Source organism: Alexandromys fortis, unplaced genomic scaffold (genome assembly GCF_014885135.2).
Source record: "Alexandromys fortis isolate MF-2015 unplaced genomic scaffold, M_Fortis_MF-2015_v1.1 scaffold_338, whole genome shotgun sequence".
In the NCBI taxonomy this organism is placed as follows: domain Eukaryota; kingdom Metazoa; phylum Chordata; class Mammalia; order Rodentia; family Cricetidae; genus Alexandromys; species Alexandromys fortis.
This window is the reverse complement of record NW_026068212.1, coordinates 402,243-413,053: the sequence shown is the minus strand read 5'-3', so window position 1 is coordinate 413,053 and position 10,811 is coordinate 402,243.

The following is a 10,811-nucleotide window of genomic DNA, read 5'->3' as shown; positions in this document are numbered from 1 at the left end:
CCTCAGACTTACAGACTGTCCTTTTCTCATGCTGACTCGACCACATTCCTTGGATAATTTATTTTGGTAAAACCTTCTTCCCTAGGCAAAGACCTCCTCCCTGGAGAGAGCAAGGCCTTGAGGACTGAGGAAATCTGGCCCTGAACCCAGCTTTTCCCACAAGCATCGTAGGACAAAGTGTCTAAGAGGAAGCATTATTACTCTTGATTATTATTTTTCTACAAAATGTCAGTTTAAAATACACCCCTACACCTCGACTGGGCATGGCGGGTACAGCTGTGAAGGTAGATGTAGGAGAACCGCCCCTAAGATGTGAAAGCTGGAGAACCGACTTCCACCTTTGCTCCTCACTGCAAGGAGTGAACTCGCCCTGGTGGTGAAGACAGGGGAGAGCTGGTGGACTGACCAACCCTGAAACTACCCAGGCCCAGAACCAGGGTTAAGTGTGTTAGCCACCCCAACGTCCACCCCACCTGTGATCAGCTGCAGCCCCGGGGGTGGGAGGGAGTATTGCGGCCCTGTGAACCCAGGGCTACAGAATCTCCACAACACTGGGCAACAATAGGATGTCCAGGAATAATCCCAGTGAGGTTCTAGTGTCAGGGCCCGAGACTCCGTAGCAAAGACCAGGAGCCATGAACCAAACCAATGATTCTTTGCAATGAACTTAAAGATGTATGGATAAAGGGGTTTACTGAATGACTTGCTGTGTCACACTACAACTTCCATGATGAAATTTTTCCTTTCTTCATTTTTCCCCCTCTTTTTTCTCTTTAATTTTATTTTGTTTTATTTTTGAGGGGGGTTCTGCAGAGGCAAAGAATGGATTTGAGGGAAAAGCAGATGGGTGAGATTGGGATGCATGATGTGAAAGACACAAAAGAATAAATAAAAAAAGAAAGTTAAAAAAAATACTTGCTGCTAGCAGCTCCACCAGTGAGTAATGAGGATAAAGGATGAAGCAGCCGGATGCAGGGAGTTGCATATCCAGTTTCTCCTTACTGGAGCAAGTGAATAGGAAAGTTACAGAAGGCTGGCAAAGCCGGCAGGGGATGGTGGAACCCCGACATTCCCTACCTCTTCTTTTTTCTTAGACCCAGTGAGAAAGTTGGGTAGAATGCCTTCTGGTTTTTGTTAGTCTCTTTTCTCTGAACGATTTCATGCACACATGTATTCAGTTCGTTTCAAATATGGCTACCACTTTTTAGGTGTAAAAAGTATCAGAAAGGAAGAAAAATGACAATTTCCTGGAATATGCTTATTCCGTCCAGATTGTTTGACACTTTAGACACAGCTGTGGCTTTTACCTGTTCCTCATTGCCATCACGACTCTCTACCAAACACACCAGTGCTGTCAAAATCATCTCATTGATCTTCCTGGAAGGCAGTGGGTGTATGAGGTCAGTGTTAGACTTTCTGGTCCAACTCAGCTACATGTATGCCCCTGATCACATCTCAAACCTTGCATTTGACCATTATAAAATGGTATCAATGCTACCTCATCTACAGGACCATTCATTCACTCCTAAATGTGTGGTGTGCCCTTCATGAATCAGGCATAGTGTCAGACATTGTGGACAGAGAAGAAACAAAGCTAAATCCTTCCATTATAGTCTTTGTATTCTGATGGGAGAGCAGAGAAGAAGCCAGGCAATGTCAATATGGCAGATGGTAACTAGTACTATGGAGAAAGGCAAAGTCAGGTGAGACAACAGGGATTCAGAGAGCAATCCATCTTTTTACCTAGGGAGCTCTAAAAAGCCTCCATAATTAGCTGCCCTCTATGTAGAGTTTGAAATGAGAGTGAAGAGTGTCCAGGATGGGCCTGAGAAATCCACAAAATGATGTGGGAAATTTAGCATAACATTTGGAATACACTAGAGACTGTATTCATATTGTTTCTATAAATCTAGGAGGCATTCTGTGCCACTGTAGAGAAGGCTGTAGATGTTAGAGATAAGTTATGGGTGGCAAAGAAAGAGATGGCCATTCCAAATGATGTGTCTGGACTAGGCAAACTTATTCTCCATCAAGCGGGTGTACTCACAAGGGTGCACTTGGTTTTTATTCTAAGGAAGGCGGTGACCATTGCCTGGTGTCCTCACAGTCTTTTTCAGTTGGCTAGTCTGAAAAGAATTGGTGCATGGCAAATGCAAGTGACACTAAGGTGTCACTGTTCTAAGAAAAAGGTCACTGTTCCACGCCGTCAAATTTCTAGAATAGAGAGCAGTGAGCCTTTGAGGAAACAAAAGTTTTACTGGGTGCGGAAGATGAAAACATTTGCAAGTATTACAAAGTGGGAGAGACCAAAAGGTCTTAATTCCTTGTCTTAAACATACATTTCATAGTATTTGATAGAGAACTCATATTGGATGTTTCTTACATAGGTACATGGAAATACTTCCACAGAAGATTCTCCTAAATGAGCTTTAACCGTTGTGAAAAAGAGTTGACTCACGGGACTTGGTATGCTCACATTTTGCTGCAGTTTATAGGCAAAAGCACCGCTGTGTGAGAGAGGTATTTTTATACAGCACAGAGAGGCTGGAGGAAATGCCCCCCAGCAGTCTTCAGCTTCACATTCTCTGGAGCAAATATTCCCAACTCTGAAGTTGCCATGTGCATTGAACTATTTCCCATCATCAGCTATAATAACGCTGGTGAGAACATGAATCATGCTGTTTATAGGTTTGTAAATGCATTTCTTCCAAAGAGCTCAAGTGTTTAATGGACATGACCTAATTTAAACTCACAGGACTAGCCTCATTTAATAGATGAGGAAACCAAGGCATAAAGAAGCTGCGTAACTTCTTCAAGGTCAAGCATGTACCTGCTATTTCTGGCTAGCTCTGTCTCTGTAGATCTCAAACATGATGCATGTGCAACCCATGGCACTGGGTGTTTCAATGTTTACCCCTTGCCTAACACATAGTTAGTGATCAGGAAGTGCTGTCTGGTTATCTTATGTTCCCCAAGGAAGAAATCTCTTTAGTATTACTTAAATATTAACTATGTAGCACATTTTTCTGAGAGATGCATCTTATGTATATGTCAAGATGGCATAAAGAAATACAAACCTTGATGGATGAGGAAGCATAGTTTGAAAATACCTTTTTCTCAGTAAAAGTTGACAGGAGCCTCTAGTAAGGAAAGACATTTGAGCTGATTGTCTTTTCTATGCTTGCACTGGAGGTACTTGGGTGCTATTTAATACTGACAACAAACTGCTACAGGAAAAATGTTCAACTATACTCTGTAAATTAGAAAACAAGTTATTAAAAATTTGAACTATTTATATAATGCCACAGAGCTAATCAGTGACAAAGCTGAGAGCCAACCACACATTTTTGTGATTCCTGAATCTCCACATCCTCCAGAAAGCCAGATGACCCAGTTCGTGCATCTCGTGTGGTCTGATCATCCAGTATGAGTCATGATCTATTTCTTCCCTTGCAGAAAATATTAGCCAAACTTTTAAAAATAAAATCATCTTGCAAAATTTGAATATTTCAATTTTGCCATTGCTAAACCTTCCTTTTAAAATGTTTAACATGTTTACAAGTTATACAGCTAAAATATGGAATTTTGGAATTTTTGTCTGGGTTTTAATGCTCTAATTTATCCCTTTCTCATTAGAATGCATAATGGATATCTTTCTATAAGACATTTCAGAGCACCTTTTTATATTCATTTATGTATGGATGGATATGGATATTTGGCCTGCATACATGTCTGTGTAGCATGTGCATGCTGGTACCCATGGAAGGTGTCAGATTCCCTAGAGCTGGAGTTACAGACAGTTGTGTGCTGTCATGTAGGTACTGGGGATTGAACCCAAGTTCTCCAGAAGAATAGTAATTGCTTTTAACACTGAGCTATCTCTCCAGCCCCTTGGAGCATCAAGTTGCCAGACAGTACCTCTGAGGGAGTCCTGAAAACATGCACCAATATGACAGACCAATATCCCAGAAGGAGTCATGTACTAAAATGCTAGATTTTGGAACACCACTTATAATTTGACTGTTCATGTCTTTCATGCTGATGAGATGATGACATAAGATAATTATGTGGCTGGGTGTGGTGTATACACCTTTAGTTCCTGTTCTTAGGAGGCAGATGCAGGTGGGTCCATGTGAATTCTAGACCAGCCAGAGTTACATGGTGAAACCCACACATGTGTGCATGAGCACATGCACAAAGCTATACAAAAAAGCTTACTCAAAGCACTGAATGTAAATAAAATAGAACTCTAAAAAATGCTCAGCTACTGGATATAATGGTACACACCTGTTTTTCCAGCACTCAGGAAGCTGAAGTAGGAAGATTATGAATTTGAGGCCAGCCTGGGCTACACAGTAAGATCTGATCTGAAAACCAGCAAGCAAGCAAACAAACAAAAATAATAAAAGTGTTCAACTAGCTAACAGTAAGGCAGGGTAGAGAAAAAAATTAAAAAGTAAAAATGTATCAACCAGGCATGGTGGTACATCCCGCCGTTCCAGTATTGTAGAGGCCGGGATAGGTGGAGCTTAAATCAGAGGCTAGTATCACCGCTGTATTGAGTTAGAAACCAGCCTGGGATATATTACAGTATCTTCTCCAACCACTGAGAAATAAAATTAGAATAATAGAAAGGCAACAAACATCTCCAAACACCTAAATATTTACATAAATAATTCCTAGGTTAGAAAAAAGAAGTCTCAAGAAATTTTCAAGAAGACATTAAAAGAAACGACAGTGCTAAATATAGATATTGTAAGATATAGCTAAGGCAGACCTTGGAGGCTCTCTCAGCTCAGCTGTCTGAATTCCCTAGTACATTGTATTACTCGGTGGCAAAATAGAAAAGTTTCTGCTTTAAAGTCATTTCTTCTGCATCTTCTTAGCTACTGGGTGGGCAATGTCTTACTCTTTTACACTGTAGTTGTCTCATTGCTCAATAAAATCATTTTAACAAGTTAATGACCAGACACAGCAATCTACTTATCTACATGGAGTTGAGACAAAATGCATTCCTATATGGAGTTGGAGAGTGTTTAGGGCTCTCCGATGAGAGATGGATCCTTCTGCGCTGGGATCCACTGCATAGGCACCAGTCTAAGCAACTGCCTGACCTGTCCTAGGTCAGCCTCCTCTGCTTTATAGCAGCCAAGGGTGCATTTTGGGAGCTAACAATTAAAGTAGAAAATATTCAACATGCATAATTCAACATCTCTCTCCTCTGTGGAAAAAATAATTTCATTAGTTAAGTCAGGTCCAAGGCCAAAGAGCTAGCTCAATGGGGAAGTTTGTCTAATACCACGAGGAACAGGTTCAACCCAGCTCTGAAAAAAATGTCAGGTTCACCTCTTCTCATTACCTGCCTCAAGTCTCTGACCTTTCCCATGCCTCCTTCCTGCTCTTGCTCTACCCATGGAACCATAAACCTCACCTTCAAAAGGACCATAAAGGCCATTTATTACAGTTTCCCATTCAATAACTGGATACACTGTAGTCAGGAAAGCATTCAGCTGCAACATTATTCTGGAACTGACTGGACTCAGATTACACTGAGAAAAGCAGTTAGCATGAATCCAAAATCTAAAGCATAAGTATATTCAGTAAGTATGGAAATGACCCTGAACATGTAAAGACAGACTGATAATATAGCTCTCTTTAAACATTGGACAAGTCCCAAAAGGAGTATGCCCAAATCTGCTGGTAGTCAGAGTATAGCAAGAACGATCAAGTCCTGACTTCACAGGCTTCATACTTCATCTCTAAAAGCCTGTAGATGATGTGCTCTTTCAACATTTAAAAATTAATTTATTTTTTTGCATATGGGTGTTTGCCTGCATGTATGTGTGTGCACCATGTGTGTGTAACACCCATGGAGGCCAAAAGAGAGTGTGGGATCCCTTGAAATTGGAGCAACAGATGGTTGTGTGTTGAAATAGGCCACTTGTTGGTTTTCCAGCTGCTCGGCAGCTCAGCCCCGAAATAATCACACAGAAACTGTATTAATTAAATCACTGCTTGGGCCATTAGCTCTAGTTTCTTATTGGCTAACTCTTACATCTTAATTTAACCCATCTCCATTAATCTGTGCATGATTACGAGGTCGTGGCCTACCAGCAAAGTTTCAGCATGTCTGTCTCCAGCTGCTGCTCCATGGCTTCTCCCTGACTCTTCTCCTTTCTCCCTGAATTCAGTTTAGTTTTCCCCATCTAGCTCTGTTCCCCTCTAGCTCTGCTATAGGCCCAAAGCAGTTCCTTCATTAGTCAATGGTATTCACAGCATACAGAGGGGAATCCCACATCAGTTGTGAGCTGACATGTGGGTGCTGGGAATTGAATTCAGGATCTCTGAAATAGCAGCCAGTGCTCTAACTGATGACTCATCCCCAACTTTTAAAAAGTTACATTTATCTGTGTGTGTGTTTATATGTGTAAGTACCATGGCACTCATGCAGCGGTCAGGGGACAACCTGCTGGAGTTCTTTCTCTCTTTGTGTCATGTGCATCCCAGGGATTCACCTCAGGTTAGCAGACTTGGCAGCAAATACTGAGCCTTCTCTCTTGCTGCTGGAAATTCATTCTTCCCCTTCAAAATTGATTGCATGCATTCAATGATCTGATGCATTCAGTCCAATGCAGTTATGTTTCTCAATGAGAATAAGTAAAAGGTTGTCTAGGGTGTGTGTGTGTGTGTGTGTGTGTGTGTGTGTGTGTGTGTGTATGTGTTGGCTCTGGTAAGTTTAGTCCCTTAATATCTGATGTGTTCATGGTGCATTTACAATTCAAGATAAGACATGATAAAGTGGAAAAAAATCTGATGATGATATGCAAGTGATGCCTCTCTGGTATAATTTTGAGATTCCCAGCCACCTTGTCTTGTCCAAGTAACGTAACTTTACCCTAGACTTTCTCATGACTGCATCTAGTAATGGGTCACACTGACTTCATTTGACTTTTGCTGGAGAGAGAGGGACCCTGGGATTCCTGTGTCTGCTCTTTGGGTCTCTCTGTGTCTAATAAGGAAAAGTATTGATGAATGTTAGGCAAGAATATCAGTCTTTTATTTATTATTGTCATTGACATTATTATTATTTCATATTAATTCATTTATTGTGTGTGTATGTGGTAGTCAGAGTACAACTTGTGGATGTTGGCTCCACCACATAGGTCCTGAAGGAGCAAGGTCAGGTTATCAGGACTGATGGTAGGTGACCTTATCCTTGGGCCACCTCACTGGTCAGTCCCCCATTCTTGTTTTATTTGTTCTTTCTGTTGTTAATTAGATCCAGAGACTTGTGATCTTTAGATAGTCACACTACGTCTGAGTTACATCACCAGCCACCCTTTCTTTTAATTTTAAACTGACACTTTTAGAAATGCTAAACCTTCCCCTCTTTTCCTTTTTTTCCTTCTTAATGTACCCTTATTCTATTAGTTGAAGAACAGTGAGAAAATTAAACTTTGGCTTAATTAAGCCAGCATTTAAAAACCTAAAATGGCAGTTCAAGGCCAGCCTGGTCTAGAAGAGCTAGTTCCAGGACAGCCAGGGCTGTTACACAGAGAAACCCTGTCTCAAAACAAACAAACAAGCAAAAACACCACAAAACAAAGTAAAACAAAAACACTAAAATGGCAAATTAAACTGAAATAAAATAACTATAGCAGCAAGCACTAAGAGTGGGTTTTGCTCTTCTTCCATAATCATTACAAAGCAAGAAAAGTGCAGATACTTCAATCATTGCCCCATCAAAAAACTCGCAGGAGGCACAATCCCAGTAAATCCGGGTCTCCAGGGAGCCTGGGTTGTAAACCTGCAGCAATTACCTTTCTTCTCTGAAGTCAGCAGGACTGGGGGCTGACTGCTTCCCTAGCCTCACTCCAGGTGTGGGGGAACTGGTGTGATTATGGCCATTTAAGAGCAGTCTGTCAGATTCTGCACCAAGAAAGAGAAAAACCGGTGGGACTTGTTAGTCAAGCATCCGACTGCAGTTTTCCAGGTTCTACATAGAGCAGCGGGTAAAGCACTGACGTCAGCAGCATTAAATGGTGGAAAGAGAAACTGGATGGAAAGTTCGGCTGGAGCAGGGTGTGACGGTGCAGGTTTGTCGGGTAGCTAGTCACAGGCTAGCCTGAACTACCTGGGGTGGCTGCGGGGTCCCAGTCCTGTTTCAAAACTCAAAACACAAAGCAAAACAAGTCTGACTCTTTCCTTGGTCTGAAGCTCAAGGCATGCGAGCACACACACACACGCACACACGCACACACACACACACACACACACGCACACACACGCACACAGAGTTTATTTGTTGTGTAAGTATGCATACATGTGCCAGGGTACAGTGTGGAGGACAGAAGACAACCTGCATTACTCAGTTCTCTCCTTCTACCATGTGGGACCTGGGCATTGAACTCAGGTATTTAGACATATCGGCAAGTCAATCTCTTGTACTTGAATTTTCTTAGCTGCCAAGATGCTAAAGTGCTATTTCAGGGCGGTCAAGCCTACTATGCCTCCTAGAATGGCAATGACTGGCACTAGCTGGCTGTCAATCTTAGCAGAGGAGACATTTTCCCCAGTTCTATGTCTCTGACCATACACTGTGAGAACTCTCCTCCCCTGCAAGATGAACGATCGATCAGTGTTCATTGCCTTCATCTTTCTCATCTGATAATCTAACTGATTTTGTTTGGGATATTTTTCATGTTGGAGTCTCCAGTCCTACTACCAAAACTTCACCCATAAGTCATTTCACCAGACCACCAAGCTTAAATAAATAAATAAGTAGGCGCCAGTAATTTTACCTCTGAGCAAGAGAGCCTGAGAAACTTTCTATTTTTGATCTATACGTTTATGTAGTCTGTGACACTCTTCACTAGTATGAGTTGCCTATATGATTTAGAACACATTAGTTTTAAATGGACAAAGGAGCAGGGTGTGTTATTCAGAGAGGAGTATTTGATGATGTGGGACAAAGGTGGGGGCTGAAGCATTTGGGAATAAATACATTTTCATATGCGACATAATCCAGAACCAAGCTCGTTTCCCCAGGGGTCTGAAGCGGCAGCACTGGATTCTATAAATAGGCGAGCTGGATTCTTGTACAATATCATCTGACAGACAGCATGGATAAAACAAGCTGGCAGAGGACTGAGCAGCGGAAAGGAGAGGAACGTGAGGAAAGTGCCAAGTCAGTCAGAAGACCCCTCCGTGTGAGACTTCTGCAGCTGGGCTGTCTTTTCCGGGTCTCACAGGACAGGCCTGGAGTCTTGCAGGAGCCCCAGGGGAGCTTTCTGGCTCTCTTCCTTTCACACGTCACAGGTGCTATTTACAGAGCAGCCCCAGGGGTCCAGCTCCACAGGGTGCTTTTTGATGTGCTTCACTAAGGCTAGACAATTTCTAAGGCAGCCAGCAGCTGCTACCAGAACTGAAAGAGAAATGCTAGCAGGGCTAAAGGGAACGACACTGACTCCTAGGAGTAAAAGCTTTTTCCTCGCTTACCGCTGGCCCCTGGCTGGATGCTACCACATATAGGCTTCTTAGCAGCTTTCCACGAGTCCAGCGTCCAAACGTTGAGACGCCTTGAGTGAGTGACAGTCTGTAAGCTGTGCTTCAGTCACTGCTTGGTTCATCTTCCCTGCAATTAGCGCTTGTGGGGACTCTGCGATTAGGCCACAGGCTTGTGTTTGCTTCCGTGGTCAAATGAGCTGCTGAGGTATGGAGAAGTTTCTGGAAGCCTTACGCAAACGTGTCTTCATTAATGAGTACTTGCTTCAGCAAGCACACGCGGATTATATTTAGAATGAGCAAGGAACTAAGAAAACAAGACACAGTACATATCTGCTGAACGACTAGTGGAACGCGGTGTTTAAAAGCAAACGCTTTTAACTTCCCTGAGGTTCAAGCTAAGTGTAGCTTAATGACCTTTGTCAAGTTCAAGCTTTCGAAGTAAGAACATTTGGTTTCTAGTTCAGGCTCTAGTTTAATAACTGAATATATAATGCATTTAACTTCTCTAAGTCTTGGTTTTTCTCATCCATAAAATGAGATAATTATATATTCCTTGTCTACAAAGTTGTCAGTGGGATCAAATGAGATAATGTCATAAAAGCCCTTTATAAATTAGAACATACTACATAAATGTAAACTATTATTATGCCTAATTCTAGTGACTAGTGAATAATAAACTGTTGGAACCAATAATCCTATTGTCCCTGACCAGTCCTGCCCACTCTACCTTCTAGGCACGTCCACCTACTTCTTCCTATGCCTTTAGGGTAAGACATGGAAGAGAGCACCCCAGCCATTTTCCTAGTGAAGGTTCTCAGTCACAGCTCAGTGAAGATAGAGCTAAAAGAAAAGAACGTGTAGTGGGGTGCTTACTTTCTTGTCACCCCCTTATCTTTTTTAGTTTTATTATTTTCATTTCTCTTAGTGTTCTCAGTTTGAAGTTATTGTCCTGCTACCATATGGGAATACATTAGCAGGTTAGAATTCTGGTCTCCATGGCCTTGCTTTAGCCATTTGTATGTTAGAGTTCAGAAGAAGACCCATTAGTCCCTTGCAGTCCTAAGAGTCTATAGTTGTTTGTTTTTATTGCTAAGTTTTGAACCCAGGGCCTTACACACACTAGGCAAACACTCTGCCACTGTCCAGACAATTTTTGGCTCCCCTCCTCCCAGATGAATTTCTTCAGCCGCTTTGGTGGTGCTACATATGATCTGTGCTGAGACAGGATTGAAGACAAAATGCAAAGCCACAAACATGGTGCTTTCAGGGAATGCCTGCTGAGCTTCTCTCAGACCCTCCTTCCA